A 20,229-nucleotide genomic window follows, 5' to 3' on the forward strand; every position below is an offset into this window, starting at 1 on the left:
GGAAGAGAACTGAAAAAGGAATGCTTTGACAGAGTGCTAAGTACCTCACATTATCATCTTAGGTGCCACCAATAAAACATGTCTGAAAATTCTTTTTTTTAATATAAAAGACAAATGCATACCCAAGAAATATTGTGGAGGGGAAATAAAGAACTGAACCAACAAACAAAATAAAACCCTAAGTTAGAAAGGATCTTAAGGGTTGGATGATCTAATCCTATACCAAGAATCTGAAGCCATTCTAAAAATACATAAGCAATTTATTGAATTCTCCAGGATTCTGTTTCTAATCATCCCCAAAATTGTGTACAATTGTTTACTCAGAAAAGTATGTATAGTTCACAATACACATATACAAAGTATGCAAGATTAAAACTGAGAACTAAGAGTTGATAAAAAACAGTTCCCAGTACAGAGGTGACTGGGAATTAGCTTTATGACAGTAGTTACCTAAAACTGAAGAATGTTCCAGACAGTAAAAGTCTAAAAGTCATTAACCCATAAGGAATATAGCCAAAGCAAATTACCTCCTTTGTTAAGAGTTGTAATTAAATTGCAATGACTCATGAAAAGGGAAGATTCCAAAAGTTGATTCAACAAGAAATTTTACCCAAATATTACAACTTTTAAGGAAATTAATCATTTTGAAGTCTATGTGAGTAAAGCAGCGCTAGGGCATAATAACTGGAATCAGACAAAATATTACCAATTAGCAATGGAGCTGAACTACTTTTAAATTAGTAGTCTGTTGTCTGTATTTTAGAACTGACTAGGGTGGTACCCTGTAAATATATAATGTCTCCCTCACTAATTAGGAGTTTTGGGGGTGTTTTGTTTTGTTTACTTTCTTGGTAATTTTTTTGTTATTGAAGTATAGTTAATTTACAATGTTGTGTTAGTTTTAAGTACCCAGCAAAGTGATTCAATTATTAGATAGATAGATACATAGATACTTTTTCAGATTCTTTTCCATTATAGGAGTTTCTTGAACAATGTAAGTTTCCATGTTTCATTACCACTTGGTAATAAGTGAATGGATTTTTACTCAATTTAGACGGTTTGTTGGTAATGTGTGATTTCAAAAACAGGCTATATAAGAGAGATTCACTTCATGGAGGCCCTAAGAAGATACTTTAAAGAGATAGGCAGTATGTCTTCCTGCCTAGTTGAAATATAATGCAAGCCACAAAAGCAAGCCACATATGTACTTTTCACCTTTTAAGTAGCCACATTAAGAAACAGAAACATGTGGAATTAGATTTATTATATTACATTTAACTCAATATTTCCAAAATGTTATCCTTTCAACATGCAATCAATATTTTTGAAAGTAACAATGAGATATTTTACATTTCTTATACTAAATCTTCAAACTCCTGTGTATATTTTATACTTAAGGCACATCTTATTTCAAACTAACCACATTTCAAGTACTCAATAGCCACATGTGGCTAGTGGCTACCATATTAGCACAATCTCACTGAAAGTGTGGCCCAAGGACTAGCAACACCAGCATCACCTCACAGAAATGCAAATTCTCAACCCTCTCTCCAAACCTAGCAAATGAAAATAGGGGCTGAAGGCAAGAGGCAGTGGCACAAAAAGCTGTGCTTTAGTAAGTTCTCTAGGTAAATCTTAATAATTGTCAGAGTTTGAGAAGCACAACTTTAGAACATCTAAAACTAAGGTACATTTGAAAGTCCAGCTCTACTGCTAATGCAGTGGATGACAAGATGTACAGTAGTTTCAATTATACATTCTTACTAAAAAAGGTAGACCCAAGACTTCCCTGGTAGCACAGTGGTTAAGAATCCGCCTTCCAATGCAGGGGACATGGGTTTGATCCCTGGTCCGGGAAGATCCCACATGCCTCGCAGCAACTAATCCCATGCACCACAACTACTGAGCCCGCGAGCCACACCTACTGAAGCCTGCACACCTAGAGCCCGTGCTCCTCAACAAGAGAAGCCACTGCAATGAGAAGCCCACGCACCGCAATGAAGAGTAGCCCCCTGTTGCCACAGCTAGAGAAAGCCCAAGCACAGCAACGAAGACCCAATGCAGCCAAAAATAAATATTAATTAATTAATTTAAAAAAAAGAAAAAGCTAGGGCTTCCCTGGTGGTGCAGCGGTTAAGAATCCGCCTGCCAATGCAGGGGACATGGGTTCAAGCCCTGGTCTGGGAAGATCCCACGTGCTGCGGAGCAATTAAGCCTGTGCGCCACAACTACTGAGACTGCGCTCTAGAGCCCATGAGCCACAACTACTGAGCCCGTGTGCCACAACTACGGAAGCCTGTGCGCCTAGAGCCTGGGCTCCGCAACGAGAAGCCACCGCAATGAGAAGCCCACGCACCACAACGAAGAGTGGCCCCCGCTCACCGCAACTAGAGAAAGCCTGTGCACAGCAACAAAGAACCAACATGGCCAAAAATAAACAAATTAAATAAATTTATTTAAAAATAAAAATATATATATATATATATATATTTAAAAAAAGGTTGACCCAGCACTAAATTGCAGTTCTCACAAGGGAACTGAGGTATACAGAGCAGGAATTCACTGATTCTCTCCCAAGCAATGTAAGAGCAACCAGCTTTAAAAAAAAATAATAAAATAAATAAAAACAAAAGCCAATATCTGAGCATATATTACATGCCAAGCATTGTACTAAGTGCTTTATTCATTCCTAATAATTATTCTATGTAGTAGATACTCTTATCCCCATTTTTTAGGAAGAAACCTAAAGGATCAGAGACCTTACCTTGCCAAGGTCACAATCTACTAAGTAGCAGTCTCTGGACTTGAACACCAAAGCCACTATTCTTTATTTTATTTTTTTTAAATGCTGGCCTTAGACAAGAGGCCAGGATGGGGACTCAATTGTTTGTTTGTTTATTTGGTTGCACCAGGTCTTAGTTGCAGCACGTGGGATCTTCACTGCGGCATGCGGGATCTCTTAGTTGCAGCGTGCAGGCTCTTAGTTGTGGCATGTGGGATCTAGTTCCCTGACCAGGGATCAAACCCAGGCCCCCTGCACTGGGAGCGTAGTCTTAACTGCTGGACCACCAGGGAAATCCCCAAAGCCACTACTCTTAATCAATATCTAATACTGCCTTCCTTGAGTGACAGAACAGACATTTAAGGCATCTCTGTAGTCCCAGGGCCCAACAAGATACATGACATATGCTTAATAAATATTTGTTGAATTAACAAAAGTGATCAATTTCGAGCAATAAAGGACTTCACACTGAACCACACAGGAGCTAATTAACTGATTTATTCAATAAAACTGCTGAAAGCCTGCTGCATACCAGGCACTGTTCTAGGTGCTGAGAACATAGCAGTGAACAAAATGGTGTTCTGACTTCATGCAGTTTACATTCTAGTGAAAGAAAACAGATCTGTTTTTTAAAAAAAGAAAGAGGTAGTGATATGAAGAAAATGATGTTAAAAATTGACTCTAACTGAATGTGTTACTTCAGATTGGGTGTTCAGAGAAGGTTTCTCTAGTAACATTTACAAGAGACGTGAGTGACAAGAGAGACCCACAAGCAAAGATCTGAAAGCAGAGTTCTGGATTGGGAAAACAACTGAAAACAAGGCCTTAATATTATAAACAAACTTAAGAAAGCCAGTATAATTGGCACTTAATAAGAAAAGTGGAAAATAGTACAAGATGAGATTGGAGATGTAGGCAGGAACAGATCATGTGACGGATGACCTACAAGGGGAAAATAAATTGTCTGGACTTTGATACACACACAAAAAAAGCCACTGGAAGATAGGAAGAATATACAAATATAATAATAGAGAACGGCTATATCAGAACTCATCCCTACCCCAAACTCAACCTGCAAAAAGAAAGAAAAAAGCCATGTCTCTGTTTGGGGCTACTACTTGAAAAATAAAATCACTGACTACTGCCAACCCCCAGAGCAATTTTTACCTAGAACAAAGATTGTGCAGAGCACTCACATACACACACACCTTCACACTTCTCTGGACCTTCGCAACAAAGCAATCCTTAAGTCTATGTACTCTTATCTCTGGGACTTCCCTGATGGTCCATGGGGTAAGACTCTGTGCTCCCAATGCAGGGGGCCCAAGTTCGATCCCTGGTCGGGGAACTAGATCCCACATGCATGCCGCAACTAAGAAGCCTACATGCTGCAACTAAACACGCCACAAGGAAGATCCTGCATGCCACAACTAAGACCCAGCGCAGCCTAAATAAATATTTTAAAAATTTTTAAAAAATTTTAAGTCTATGTACTCTTAACTTTATGCCCCACTTACTCTCACCATTCACCTGTTCTAATGGAAATGCTAGAGTTCCCCATCCCTCCCTCCCTCCAGCACCCTGCTCCATCCAGGTCTTCCCCAGCAGTATATGCCCTGTCCTCTCCTCCTCTTGCTTTGATCCTTGCTCCCAAAAAGCTCATCCAGTCTGGGAAGGAAAGCTCAGCTTATATATTTTTGGAGAACCAATTCTATGCCAAGCACTGCAGTAATTGTTAAGGTAAGAATTAGAAAGGGTCATTTTCTCTCCCCAAAATATGGGGAATAATGAGGTGGGAGGCAGAGAATTATTCTTATTAAAACAAACTACAGGACTTCCCTGGCGGTCCAGTGGTTAAGACCCCAAGCTCCCAATGCAGGGGGCACGGGTTCGATGCCTGGTCGGGGAACTAAGATCCTGCATGCCACACGGCATGGCCAAATAAATAAATAAATAAATACTGATGCTGCTAAGTATTAAAATAAAAAAACTATGAAAAATAAGTTTCTAGAATACCAGTTGGAATCAGAGTATATTTCCCCCACAGAAACAATATTATGAGTGATTTATCTATTGGGTAAAAAGGCTTTTCAGTCTGAGAAACAAATCATCATTCATAACTTATACTGGAAATATTTCCAAGTACTAATCAACTTCCTGAAGGGAAGCTTCAGGCAGCAATCAGTTCCTAAATTGCAGATTAAGTGCATCATCAAAAATAACAATCCAGACCCATAATGGATTATTAAACATACCACATTACTAAAGCCTATTAAATTTTTTAAAGATCCCATAACAAACCTATAAAAAGCAAATCTGGCATGTGTACTAATATCACTGTTTTATAGAGGAAGAACTTACAGCTATCAAGAGAACTGTCCAGGATCATTGTAGAAAACTAGTACATGGCAGAGTGAGCCCTAATAACAAGGTGTTTAGAATCCCAGCTCTTCCTACTAAAACATAAAATGGTCTCACCACACCACCCTACTCCCTAATAATTAGAAACACACCAGGCTCTCCCATAATAGGTTCCTGGAGAAAAAGATTCCTAAATCCATCAGAAATCTGAAAGGACTACATTTTCTATGTATTAAATATTCATACAGTACTCAATTGTGGAGTTTTCTTGAGAGGACAACAATGGCAACAAAGAACAGGGGGAGAAATGTACTGAGTCATTCAAATATAACAGTGTGGAAATAAACTTCATTTGGGATAAAAGATAGATGACTACTGACTAGCAGTAGTCAGTTTGGAGGGTAATACACCTGGAAACTAACCTTCAATATCTTTCTCTTGGAATTAGCATGCAGAAATATAACAGGGCTACTACTGTTATTTGCACATAGTAGTGAAACAGACACACAACTAGTCTCCAAAAAAGCCAGAGACCTGAGACTGACAGAGAAAGAGAGGGAAGAAGAAAAGAAGGGGGTAAGGAATGAGAAAAGAAGGGACAGGGTAGAAGGTAAGAGGAGAGGGAAAGACAGACACAGACTAACTGGTGGGAATGGGCAGAGGTATTTCTCAAAGAACTTGACAGGATCTTCATGGCGATCGATCATCATGTAGGCCTGAAGGCCATGGAAGTTAGTCTCTCACAGTGGAAGTGCTGTTACATCTCCTCTGTTGAGGTCTATGTGTAGTGAGAGAAATCCCATACCTATGTTAAAACAATGTATCCTTTCCCTTTCTGTGCTCCTATAAATTATCAAGAGACAACCAAGCAAACAGCAAGATTAAATTTGCCTAGGTCTTCTAATTAATAGTGTATACTCTGAGGTTGCTTTGATTTTCATTAATACGTATAGTTTCAAAATCATAAGCAAGAGGAAACACTGCTTGTGAGCATTTTATTAGCTCTCAACTACACTACAGAAAAGCATTATTCAAAATCTAAATGCATACTCTTTTTTTCCTCTAAGAACAATAATACGAAAGGAGAAGGTGAAAATTAAAAGGGCAGGCATTTCACCCTTCTCACTATTTCACAAGTCAGTCAGTTCAATTTATTCATTACTGAACTTTATTGTAGGCTTTGATTCTATTAAAGTCTAAATAATCTAGCAATATGTGACCAAGAGCCTAAAAATACTCATACCTTGTAACTGGACTTTCTAGGCTTGATTCTATAAGATACTTTGCCAACTGTGGAAAAATCCGAAGTCCAAAGATAATACAGATGCACCTGTAGTTGGAAATTTACCAATTTTCATTAAAAGAAACAAATACGGAAAACTCAGTACCACTGCCTGCCACCAACAAACAGACTTCTCAGGCCTGCATCGACTTTAACTTCAGTCATGACAATTTTCTTTAGACTACTACATTATCTGTGTTTGTCCTTAGTTTTAGGACATTCCACACAAACAATAACCACAACCCACTTTTAAAAGTTAAAGCAGTAAGTAAACTGACTGAAGAAAAGAAGGTGTAAGATTACAAGAAAAATTGAAGAAAAAAGAATTTCAAAATCAAAAAAGATTCCCTCAGTGAAATAATTTATTCAGGCATAGATCAATATGGATGCTAAAACCATTAAGTGAAAGAAGAGCTGTTGGGGAATAGAATATTCCCAGTGTATCGCCCCACAGATTACTTGCTAAATACAATGAAGAAATAAACAAACCTTTAAAATGAAGGGATCTGTCAGTCTCCGGCTCAACCAAGAAAGCAACTTTAGTATCAACAACAGCTGCACAACTTGAGGTAAAGTGCCTCCTGATGTGATGATGCAAAAAGAAGTATACAACCTCATCTCTGAACTACCAAAACTGATCAGCCACAATCTAATCAAGACTCTAGATCCAATTTCCAGTTTAAAAGAAAGAAGAGAGAATACTTCTGGGATGGTGGCATGAAGAGCTCCACAGATCCTCTCCTCAGTTAAACAACTGTAACTGATAAAAGTTATAAAAAGCAACCACTTACAGTCTCTGGAAAGCATATTTAAGGACATACAGCAAATGGAGAAACATTTATGCAAGAAATACTACTAAATCTTGGTAAAAATAGCAACAATCTGTGGCATTTGAGCCACAAACTCACTCCTGCCCCAGTGTGACAGAAGCTATACTCCAGGCAGAATGAGCCAAGAACATGGGGCCCTCTCACTCCGGCTCTTAATCTAGGGCTACAGTCTCTCCCCAAGAAAAGCAGACAGCTAGCATTTCTTTTCTTTCTTTTTTTTTTTTTTTTTTTTTTTTTTAACAACACTTCTTAAAACTTTGAAACAAGCAAACCTAAACAGTATATTATTTAGGGATGCCCACACAATATGACATAAACACTTTTAAGTCATCAAGGAAATGACAAAGACGAAATGGAGATCAGGGGTCCCTCTGTTGGAGAGGCGGGCAGTGGTAAAGGGGAATTACACATTTGCAGCTTCAACCATGCCGTGTATTGGTTGTGTTATACTTTTTTTTTTTTTTACGGTACGTGGGCCTCTCACTGCTGTGGCCTCTTCCCGTTTCGGAGCACAGGCTCCGGACGCACAGGCTCAGCGGCCATGGCTCACGGGCCCAGCCCCTCCGCAGCATGTGGGATCTTCCCAGACCAGGGCATGAACCCGCGTCCCCTGCATCGGCAGGCGGACTCTCAACCACTGCGCCACCAGGGAAGCCCGACAGCTAGCATTTCTCATCTAACTGAGCTACATACTGAAGCTCTATTCCAGACAAGCACAGCCAAAAGGTCTGGGGTACTCTTCTTCCACCCAGGCATCAGTCATGGGGCAGAAGCTCTATCCCAGGCATATCAGGCCAAAAACAGTGGGCCTCAGTCACGTCCAACCCAGCTTGCTCAGCCAGGAACAATAACAGTTGGAGATTTCAATACTCCACTTTCAAAAATGGAGAGAACATCTAGAAAGATCAATGAGGAAATATGTCTTGGGAATTCACTGGCAGTACAGTGGTTAGGACTCCACACTTTCACTGCTGAGGGCCCCGGTTCAATCCCTGGTCAGAGAACTAAGATCCCACAAGACACACGGCATAGCAAAAAAAAAAGAAAAAAAAGAAAAAAGGAGATATGTCTTGAACAACATTATACACAAACTTGACTTAACAGACATTCCACTCAACAGTAGAATGAAAGCAACCATTCATCTCAAGTGCACATGAAACATTCTCCAGGACAGACCATATGCTAGGCCACAAAACAAGTCTTGACAAATTTAAAAAGGGTTGAAATCATACAAATATGTCCTCAGATTGCAATCAGTAACAGAAATGTGGGAAATTCATTCACACTTCCAGATTTCAAAGCTTACTACAAAGCTACAGTAATCAAGACAGTGTTGGTACTGGCAAAAGGACACATATACACATCAATAAAACAGATTTTAAAGTCCAGAAACAGACCCTTACATCTAAAGTCAAGTGATTTTTGACAAAGGTACCAAGACAATTCAATGGAGTAAGAATAGTCTTTTCAACAAATAGTGCTGGAACCACTAGATATCCACATGCAAAAGAACAGCTGGACCTCTTCCTTACACCATAGACAGAAATTAACTCCAAGTGGATCATAAAGCTAAGCATAAAGAGGCAACTCTATAAAACTCTTAGAAGAAGATCTAGGAGTATACTTTCATGACCTTGGGCTAGGTAAAGCATTCTCAAATATGATACCAAAGCACATGCAACTAAAGTAAGATCAGTTAAATTCATCAAAATTTAAAACTTTACCAAATACCATCGAGAAAATAAATACAATTCAAAGGACAAGAGAAAATATTTGCAAATCATATACCTGATAAGGGGCTTATAAGCAAAATATACAAAGAATGTTTATAATCCAACAATAAAAAGATAAACAATCGATTAAAAGGCAAAAGATAAGGAGAGGTTTCTCAACCTGATAAAGACAATCTACAGAAAACCTACACATAACACCATACTTAATGGTGAGAAACTCAAAGCCTTCCCACTAAGATCAGATACAAAGCAAGGATGTCCCTTCTCAACACTCTTTTTCCACATGGAACTAGAAGTCCTTGGTCATGCAATAAGGTAAGAAAAGAAAATAAACGGTATACATATCAGGAAGGAAGACATATCTCTGTCTCTGTTCAAAAGTGACATGATCATCTATGTAGAAATCTGAAAGAATCAACCAAAAACTTCCTGGAACTAATAGGCAATTTATAGCAAAGTTGTGGGATACAAGGTTAATAGCAAAAGTCAAATGCTTTCCTATATACCATCAATGAACAAGTGGAAATGAAAATTAAAAACACATTAAAATCATTTACATTAGCACCCCTAAAAATGAAATACTTATGTATAAATCTAACAAAATATGTACAAGATCTATATGAGGAAAAATCACAAAATACCAATGAAATGAAGGAACTAAATAAATATTGAATAGATATTCCATGTTCATAGATAGAAAGACTCAATATTGTCAAGATGTCACTTCTTCTCAAACTGATCTGTGGATTCAACGCAATTCCAATCAAAATCCCAACAAGTTAACTTACAGATATGAACAATCTGATTCTAATGTTTACATGTAGAAATAAAAGACATGGATTAGCCAATACAATATTGAAGAACAAACTGGGAGGACCGACACTACCCACTTCAAGACTTACTATAAAGCTACATGAATCAGGAGAGTGATACTGGTGAAGGGTTGACAAACTGATCAATGGAACAGATTTGAAAGCCCAGAAATAGACGCCCATAAATATAGCCAACTGATCTTTGACAAAGGAGCAAAGGTAGTACAATAGAGGAAAGATAGGCTCTTCAACAAATGGTGCAGGAACAAATGAACATCCATGCAAAACAAAATGAATCTAAACCCAGACTTTACACCCTTCACAAAAATTAACTCAAAATGGATCATAAACCAAAATTTAAAACATAAAACTAAAAGACTCCTAGAAAATAACATAGGAGAAAACCTACATGACCTTGGGTATAGTGATTTCTTTTTAGATTCAACACCAAAGACACAATCCATGAAAGAAATAATTGATAAGCTGGACTTTACTAAAATTTAAAACTTCTGCTCTGCAAAAGACAATGTCAGGAGAATGAGAAGACAAGCCACAGACTGAGAGAAAATATGTACAAAAGACACATCTGATAATGAACTGTTACCCACATATAAAAAGAACTCTTAAAACTCAACAACAAGAAAACAACCTGATTAAAAAAAATCAAAGATCTTAACAGACACCTTACCAAAGAAGATATACAGATGTCAAAATAAGCATATGAGAGGATGCTCCCCATTAAACTTCTGCTCTGCAAAAGACAATGTCAAGAGAATGGGAAGACAAGCCACAGACTGAGAGAAAATATGTACAAAAGACACATCTGATAATGAACTGTTACCCACATATAAAAAGAACTCTTAAAACTCAACAACAAGAAAACAACCCGATTAAAAAAAATCAGTCAAAGACCTTAACAGACACCTTACCAAAGAAGATATACAGATGTCAAAATAAGCATATGAGAGGATGCTCCCCATTATATGTCATCAGGGAAATACAAATTAAAATGACGATGAGATACGACTACATACCTTTTACAATGGCCAAATGCTAGCAAGAACGTGCAGCAAAAGGAACTCTCAGACATTGCTGGTGGAAGTACAAAATGGTACAGCCACTTTTGGAAGACTGTTTGGTGGTTTCTTACAAAACTAAACATACTCTTACTATAAAATCCAGCCATCGCATTCAATGGTAACTACTCAAAGGAGATGAAAACTTTATGTCCACACAAAAACCTGCACATACATATTTATAGCAGCTTTATTCATAACTGCCAAAACCTGGAAGTAACCAAGATGTCCTCTAGTAAGTGAATGGATAAACAAACTGTGGTATATCCAGACAATAGAATATTATTCAATGCTACAAAGAAATGATCTATCAAGCCATAAAAAGGAATTGAGGAAAAATGTGGAATGACTTCAGTTTGAGGTGATGAAGTGTTCTAAAATCGATTGTAGTGATGATCACACAACTCTGTGAATATACTAAAACTCACTGAATTGTACATTTGCAGTGGGTGAATTGTATGGTCTGTGAATTATATCTTAATAAAGCTGCTATTTTCTTTTAAGTGCTCTGACTATGTAAATGCCAAAGTTAGCAAGAGACAAGGAAAAGCTGAAGAAATGAAAAATGTGGCTAGAGTAACAACAACAAGTGATGTTAACTGAGAGCAAGGAAGAGCACTTGTTTAAGAAACTAAAGCAAGATGAAAGGACAAAAGACTTCTGACATAAGCCAGAAGGTTCCAAAGATGCTAGTCCTATTCAAATTCACACTGTACCATTTGGATTCATTTCAGTTTCTCAACAGAGACTGCTTGGCAGGAAAATTCTTCTCTGTGCATGCATTATAGGTTGTTTAGTATCCCTGCATAGTATATGTAAATAACACTTCCTAGGGATTGTTTTGACTCAAGATGCTTCCATATATCTCCAAATACCTTCAACTCAAAGAACCACGAGGGCTATGGAAGCATTCCCTATGAGACATCATGCAGACTGTCAAAGACTGATCTATTCTGGAATAAAAGATACACACTAAAACACAGAACAAGGAGGAGAGGAGACATTCCCTTGCCTTCTCTTCTCTACTCCTAAAATATTCTACCTACTCAAGAGTTTCAAAGGACTTACAAACTCCTGCTTGGTGGTAGAAACTCAAGCTTAACTCCTAAACCAGTCAGGATTTTAAAAATACTCTTAGTCTATTTTGTAATTAGAGGAATATCTATAATGTCAAATAAAAAATACCACATAAACATAATAAAGCTATACAAATATAAAAATGCCTAAGAATAAAAGACAAGCAGGAAACACAAGATTATAAAGTGTTGTGCTAAGGTAGTCCTAGGAGTTATGGGGATTCTAATAGTCTACACATTTTACCTTTACGATGAAAAAACATTTTTTTAAAAGGCCAAGAATTTTCACTTTACACCTACTCTAAATTTCCATGGGAATATTTGCTTGATTTCTCTTCTGTAATCCTAAAACTTATTCAAACTCCTCATGAGTTTCAAATCATCATGTATTTCTCTTGTCCAGCACATACCAAGAAATCATGGTAATATATTATATATACACATTTAAGTAGATAATGTAGTCAATAACTGCACTCTCATCATAAACATTCAGGACTTGGTTTTCAGTAGCAAGAGTTGATAAGCAACAGTTCTGCCATATTACCTGGATTTGTGATGGCAATATTTACCAAAAGACATCTTCCTCATGCAGGGGACTCTGAGTCTTATATTCTAACAGCAGTTTTACCTACAAATATTCATCTCTAAAAATTCTTACTATGTGATATTCATAAAAACAAAACTTTAAAACATTTAACAGTCTGAGAAAAATGAAACTAAGCAAAAAAATTCTGATTTATTATTTACTTTCCTTTAAGCTTCACATACATATATACTGCACACTTCCATGATATAAAAGGAAAATAAATTTGTGTTTGTTAGCAATATCGTGTTTATCTTTAATTTCACTTCCAAGTATTTTCCATGAAAGGTTCCACATCAACTTGTTCCTTTACAAGATAACATCCTACTAGATCTACAATTTCTAAAGATGTAGAAATAAACTGATTAATCTGCAGTGCCACCTGATGGTAAGAAGTAAGTAGCACATCCCAAAGAGTGTGTTCTAAGCATCCTCTTCCCATCAACGACAGGGGAAGAGAAGGACACTGGAATTCTCAGTGACCACTTGGCCAGGACAACCATCTGCAAAGTGACAGGACAAACTTACAGCAAGTGTTCTCGGGATTCAGGAAGTTAGGGCAAAGAATGCTGAGAAAAGCACTCCTGAGGGAAAGAAATGAATGGGAGCCTAAAGAATAATGGAATACAAGATGGGATTGAAAACACAAAAATGAAAACTTCACAGAGGCAAAACATGACAACAACTTTACAGCACTGTCTCTACTTCTGTACTTAAATAATGCATCATTAAAACTACTCTCGGAAGATGGCAGAAGAGTAAGACGCGGAGATCACCTTCCTCCCCACAGATACACCAGAAATACATCTACACGTGGAACAACTCCTACAGAACACCTACTGAACGCTGGCAGAAGACCTCAGACCTCCCAAAAGGCAAGAAACCCCCCCCCCCCCCGCCACGTACCTGGGTAGGGCAAAAGAAAAAAGAATAAACAGAGACAAAAGGATAGGAACGGGACCTGCACCAGTGGGAGGGAGCTGTGAAGGAGGAAAAGTGTCCACACACTAGGAAGCCCCTTCGCGGACGGAGACTGCGGGTGGCGGAGGGGGGGAGCTTCGAAGCCGCGGAGGAGAGCACAGCCACAGGGGTGCAGAGGCCAAAGCAGAGAGATTCCCGCACAGAGGATCAGGGCCGACCGGCACTCACCAGCCTGAGTGGCTTGTCTGCTCCCCCACCGGAGCGGGCGGGGCTGGGAGCTGAGGCTCGGGCATTGGTCGGATCCCAGGGAGAGGACTGGGGTTGGCGGCGTGAACACAGCCTGCAGGGGGGTGGTGCACCACAGCTAGCCAGGAGGGAGTCCGGGGAAAAGTCTGGACCTGCTAAGAGGCAAGAGACATTTTCTTCCCTCTATTTCCTGGTGCGCAAGGAGAGGGGATTAAGAATGCTGCTTAAAGGAGCTCCAGAGACGGGCGCGAGCCGCGGCTAAAACCGCGGACCCCAGAGACGGGCGGGAGACGCTAAGGCTGCTGCTGCCGCCACAGCGCCTGAGGCTGGAGCAACGTCATGCCGGCCTCCGCAGCCACAGGTTCGCCCTGCACTCCGTGACCCTCCCTACCCCCGCCCCCCGGCCTGAGTGAGCCAGAGCCTCCGAATCAGCGGCTCCTTTAACCCTGTCCTGTCTGAGCAAAGAACAGACGCCCTCCCAGCGACCTACACTCACAGTCGGGGCCAAATCGAAAGCGGAGCCCCTGGGAGCTGTGAGAACAAAGAAGAGAAAGGGAAATCTCTCCCAGCAGCCTCAGGAGCAGCAGATTAAAGCTCCACAATCAACTTGATGTACCCTGCAGCTGTGGAATACATGAATTGACAACAATTCATCCCAAATTAAGGAGGTGGACTTGGAGAGTAAGATTTATTATTTTTTCTCCTTTTCCTATTTTTGTGAGTGTGTATGTGTATGCTTCTGGGTGAGATTTTGTCTGTAGAGCTTTGCTTCCACGATCTGTCCGAGGGTTCTATCCGTCCATTTTTCTAAAAATTTTTTTCTTAATAATTACTTTTTATTTTAATAACTTTATTTTATTTTACTTTATCTTCGTTCTTTCTTTCCTTTCTTCCCTCCTTTAGACAACGAATCATCCCAAATTCAGTAGGTGGACTTTGAGAGCAAGATTTATGATTTTTTCCCCTTTTCCTCTTTTTGTGAGTGTGTATGTGTATGCTTCTGTGTGAGATTTTGTCTGTAGAGCTTTGCTTCCACTATTTGTTCCAGGGTTCTATCCATCCATTTTTTTGTTTTTTGAGAGATATGGTAACATATGTATATATATAACTGATTCATTTTGTTGTGAAGCTGAAACTAACACAGCATTGTAAAGCAATTACACTCCAGTAAAAAAAAAAATTATACACACAAAAATATATATATATATATAGAAAAATCTATAGTATTTTACTAAATTTATTTTACTAAAGAGACTATAGTATTTTACTATAGCCTGTTAATGGTGATTACATTAAAATAACAATGTTTGAAAAAAAAAAAACTACTCTCTTCTCGGGAATTCCCTGGCAGTCCAGTGGTTAGGACTCTGCACTTTCACTGCCAAAGGCCCGGGTTCAATTCCTGGTTGGAGAACTAAGATCCCACAAGCTGTGCAGTGCAGCCAAAAAAAAAACAAAAGGAAGATTAAAACTACTCTCTTCAGGACTTTCCTGATGGTGCAGTGGTTAAGAATCTGCCTGTCAATGCAGGGGACATAGGTTCGAACCCTGGTCCAGGAAGATCCCACATGCCGCAAAGCAATTAAGCCCATGCACCACAACTACTGAGCCTGTGCTTTAGGGCCCACAAGTCACAACTACTGAGCCTGCGTGCCACAACTACTGAATCCCGCACGCCTAGAGCCCATGCTCCGCAACAAGAGAAGCCAGGCAGTGAGAAGCCCGTGCACCACAACGAAGAGTAGCCACCACTCGCCACAACTAGAGAAAGGCTGTGCAGCAGCAACGAAGACCCAATGCAGCCAAAAATAAATAAATAAATTTATTAAAAACAAAAAATACTCTCTTCTCTAGCAAAAGAAAATGTGAGATGAAGACATAAATATGTTTGAGCTTTACACAAAATAAATATGACAGAACTTAAGAAAATGTAATACTCATAAGCAATATTGTAGCATAAAGGAGACTGAGAAATTGCAGAACAGAACAGGCAGAGTGATATGAGGAGCAGGATGAAATCACCTAAGGAGAAAAACATCCAGTAGTTTGACAGAAGGACATTTGACAGAAGGACAAATATTCAGAAAGAGGAAGAAAAGCCAGATACAAGCCATTGAGACAGTGGCATAAGAACTTGAAAGCTCCAAATTTCCTCCTGGAAGAACAGGTACTGGGCGGATAAAAACTTGAATGGCGAGTAGCCCTTTTGGTGAAATGTATAAGCAATATAGTATTTACCATGAATCGCTGGAACATTTCTTACAGAGAGATGTGAGGAAGATGTCATTTTTTCAAAGATAGTTAAATTCCTGCAAGTCAAATCATGATCTATAGCCCAAGTCTACGAAAAGAACAGTAAGAGGCAGAAAACATTCTTGAGGAATTATGGATAGGAAATATTACAAAACTGATCAACTGCCTGGAGTCAAAAGCAAACTAGAGAAAGACAATGTGTCAAAGACAAGAAAGAAATGAATTTCTGTGAAGACCAGGGGAAGAGTTCAAACTCTGAGAAACAGAAATCTTAAAGCAGTTTGCCAAAAAAAAGTTAAACCTGAAAATGACCAAGCTTCTAGACAGCATGACCAATGTAGTTAGAGCGGAAGTAGGTGGAGGTAAGATGAAATAAAATTGACCATGAGCTGACAACTGTTAAACCTGGGTGGTGAGTAGATAAGGGCTCATGATACAATTCTGTCTATTTTTGTGTATGTTTTTTAAAGTGGCAGCTAATGGACCATGATACAGAGAATACTAAAGCTGCTGACATCAGGCACTCTGGAAATCTTTAAATGCACTAGATAGTAAAGCGCTCCTTCCTCCACACCACTCTTCTACATAGAACATACTTCTGTTATTACATCTATTTCCTTTTGAGTCCCATCTACAAAATCACGAGCTACTTAAAGGCAAATATTGTGTCTTATTCATCTATACACGCGAGCACCTAATAGAGTGTCAGGGCTATAGCAAATGCTCAGTAATGTTTGATGAACTGAACAAAGCAATACGTGACTGTAATTTCTAAGAGCGGAAGGCAGGCTTTTAGAAATGATGAAAAAGAGGTCAAAGAAACAACAATATTTCTGGAAGTACAGAAATTATATCACAGTAAAGAGAGAAATATCTATAAAAGATACTACGAAAGTAAACAGTATGCTGAAGAGCTAAAAAAAAAATTGAAGGAAGGAATAAATGAATGAATAATTCGCTCAGTATCTTCACCTACTGAAATGAGGCACATTGAGCCAATAAAATCTAACAATGCTTTTCACTGGGAATATCTAACATCCTCTGTTCTAATCCTGTTCTCTCAATCAGGTTTCTGATACTTATTGGCCTGTCATTAGACTTCCACATTCATTCATTCATTCAAATATTTATTGAACACCTACAATGCCAGACATTATTCTAGGCACTTAAGATACATCAATGAACTAAAAAGACAAAAAATCTCTGCTCTCATGGAGAGTATATGCTAGTGGGTGGAGAGAGAGAAGTAAATTATACAGTATGTATAATTTACCTACAGTATACAGTGCCAGAAGACGGCTGTGAAACAAGTCCTGTCCAATAAACCCAAGTATTCATGTCGTACTGGGAGTTTTTAGTAAAATGGCATTGATAAACTTCAATAAGTCTCTTGCCTGTTTGGTATACATGAGAGTCCCCCATGACTGAACACCTCCTCATAGGAAAAGTTAAGGAGCTTATCCTAAACAATAGTGACACCCACCAAGGTAGTCAGCAGTGAGGCCGCAACTAGTGTCACCACCAACTTCTCTGACATCTCTTTAGGTGAAAGAAAAAAATATACAACTGTATAAAAACTATTAAAGAAGAGCAATTATGCTTATTGGTTTTAAAGTTCCTTCTCTGATGTCAAAGAAATAGGAAGGAAAAGCTGTACGCTTGATTTTGGGAAGATACTGTTCTTTGAATGGCAGTAATAGCACAGCCTAAATTTAACAGACAATAACTGACCAAATTTTAGTCAAAACTTTTTGCTAACTGTTAAGGGATCATCAGTCCTCTCCAAATATACATATCCTTGATTAGTTTCCCATTACTGATCCAGGATATCATACAACTCGTCTTAGAAGAATCTCATTCTTGTTGTGAGAGTTCAGCCTAAGGACTCACTTGAATTTATAAAAATTCACTCATTAAAACATGTATAGGGCTTCCCTGGTGGTGCAGTGGTCGAGAGTCTGCCTGTCGATGCAGGGGACACGGGTTCGTGCCCTGGTCCGGGAAGATCCCACATGCCGCGGAGCGGCTGGGTCCGTGAGCCATGGCCGCTGAGCCTGCGCGTCTGGAGCCTGTGCTCCGCAACGGGAGAGGCCACAACAGTGAGAGGCCCGCGTACCGCAAAAAAACAAAAAAAAACAAACATGTATAGGCTGTATGCCAGTAACACCCTAAAATTAGAAACTGTTCTACATTTTATCATTAGAATTATGTTCTGAGTCATTAAAATAATTTTCTATCACCTTAGAGCCATCCACGTCAGTTCTCTAAACAGTAAGTATATCTAATTTAAGCATTTTGTTTTACTGACCAAGAAACTGTGTCCTAAAAAGGTTGAAGAGAAAAACTGTGACTCTTGTACAGTCACACACAGGCAAATTGGTGACATTTCTGGAAACCTAGAATTCAAGTCTCCTATCCCAACCCAACACTCTCTATTGACTACCACATTTTTCCTTTTGATCACAGAGTTGTCAAATACCAATGAAATTAACCGGTTTTTAAAAATCTTTAGACCTGAGAACCAAAATACAATATCAAGACTAGAGCTTATCTTCCTGATAAATTTTGTTACAGCAAAACTGAAAACCAAAATTTAAAAAATCTTTAGACCTGACAACCAAAATATAGTATCAAAAGACTAGAGTTTATATTCCTGATACATTTTACTATAGCAAAATTGAAAACCAAAATTAAAAGTCAATGAAAATACCATACACAAAGTTAACAAGATTTATCAGGAATTTGTTTTTAAAGAGGTATTACTTTATAACCATCAGATTGGCAAAAATTACAAATTCTGAAAATATTCAGTGCTGGCAAGAATGTATGTAAATAGAAACCTTTATGCACTACTGCTAGGAGTATACATTAGTAAAACCACTTTGGAGAGCAATCTTGTCATCATGAATGAAATATGCTTGTGTGTGTGGGTACATTCTATGATCAGGTAATATCCTATGACCCAGCAGTTCCACACTTGGTACTATAACTAAAGAAACTCCTGCATAGGCATACAAGGAAGAGACAAGGATAAGGGTGTTTGTCTTGGAGTTGTCTACAGTAAGAGAGAGCTAGAGACAATATGCTGTCCACCGTTAGTGGAACAGATACATAAAATATATCTTATCCTCCCCTTGCAGAATATGTTCCCTCTGGCTGCAAATCTCCTGCCTCTAGATATCTGCATGTCTTGCTCTTTAGCTTCAATCCAGTTTCTGCTCAAATTGTCAACTAATCAAATAAGTCTTCCCTGACTGCCCAATCTAAAATATCTTACCTTTCAATCCAGAATCTCTCTAGTCCAGATATCCTTCCTTCTATTTTCTAATCTTCCATTTTTCTGCGTAACGCTTTTAACTGTCTGACATTCTAATACACATGTGTTTATTGTTCAGAATCCCAATTAGAATGTAAAATCCAGACACCAGGAGATTTGTTCAAAGGAATATCACCAGAATCTAGAATTAGTACCTGGCACATAGAAAGTGATTAATAAATATTTGTTCAACAAATGAATTCAATGACTACATCCCAATCTCCGCTTATAGCTGTGTAAAGTCACATAAATGAACCCAAGTCTCTGACTTTTCAAACCCATTCACAGTATATAACCTGAGTGGTTATATAACCTCCAGAGTATATAACATTCCACATTTTTTTCAACTCCCTGGCAATTCAATTTGCATTCACAGTATTCAGCAATGAAGCAGCTTCTCATGGCCAGGCACTACTCTGAGAAATAAATAAGGGAGTCTTTGCATTCAAGTCTAGAGAGGAAAAAAGACAATTACAATATAGTATAAGCGCTATGATAAGCTGTTATGGAAGGAGGTCAGAAGATGACCTAACTCACCCTAGGAAGGCTGGGGAGGGCTTCCCAGAGGGGAGCAAGGCAGCATTTGTCCTGAGTAGAAGTTATCCAGATGACCACAATATGGGTATTTGTCAGATAGGTGATGGCTACATTCTAGGCAGAAGACACACAACATAAAAGTGCCTCAATTTTAAAAAACATCCTAACACTTTTGAAGAACTGTAAACAATTCAGCATGACAAAACAATGTGAGGCAGGAAATAACAGAAGGTGAAAGCAAAAACAAGCAAGGCTCAAATCATTAACATCCCTATTTCCAAGGCCTGGTAGTTTGGATTTTTATCTGAAAGTCTGCATAGAAGGATTGCAGAATAACAGCACCATCTGCCTACAGAAAAAGGAAAGGTACAGAGGGATGGTATGCATTCTCAGAAGCATGGAAATTATTTAGAAGGTTTAC

The 20,229-nt window shown here is 38.7% G+C and overlaps 1 protein-coding gene across 5 annotated transcripts in view; it reads right to left on the bottom strand.

Annotated features, from left to right (window-relative positions):
* IPO11 (importin 11) overlaps positions 1-20,229 on the bottom strand; it is a 232,856-nt gene that overhangs the window by 208,787 nt on the left and 3,840 nt on the right. The window lies entirely within an intron of this gene.

Source organism: Neophocaena asiaeorientalis, unplaced genomic scaffold, assembly GCF_003031525.2.
Source record: "Neophocaena asiaeorientalis asiaeorientalis breed wild unplaced genomic scaffold, Neophocaena_asiaeorientalis_V1.1 scaffold198, whole genome shotgun sequence".
NCBI classification, from domain to species: domain Eukaryota; kingdom Metazoa; phylum Chordata; class Mammalia; order Artiodactyla; family Phocoenidae; genus Neophocaena; species Neophocaena asiaeorientalis.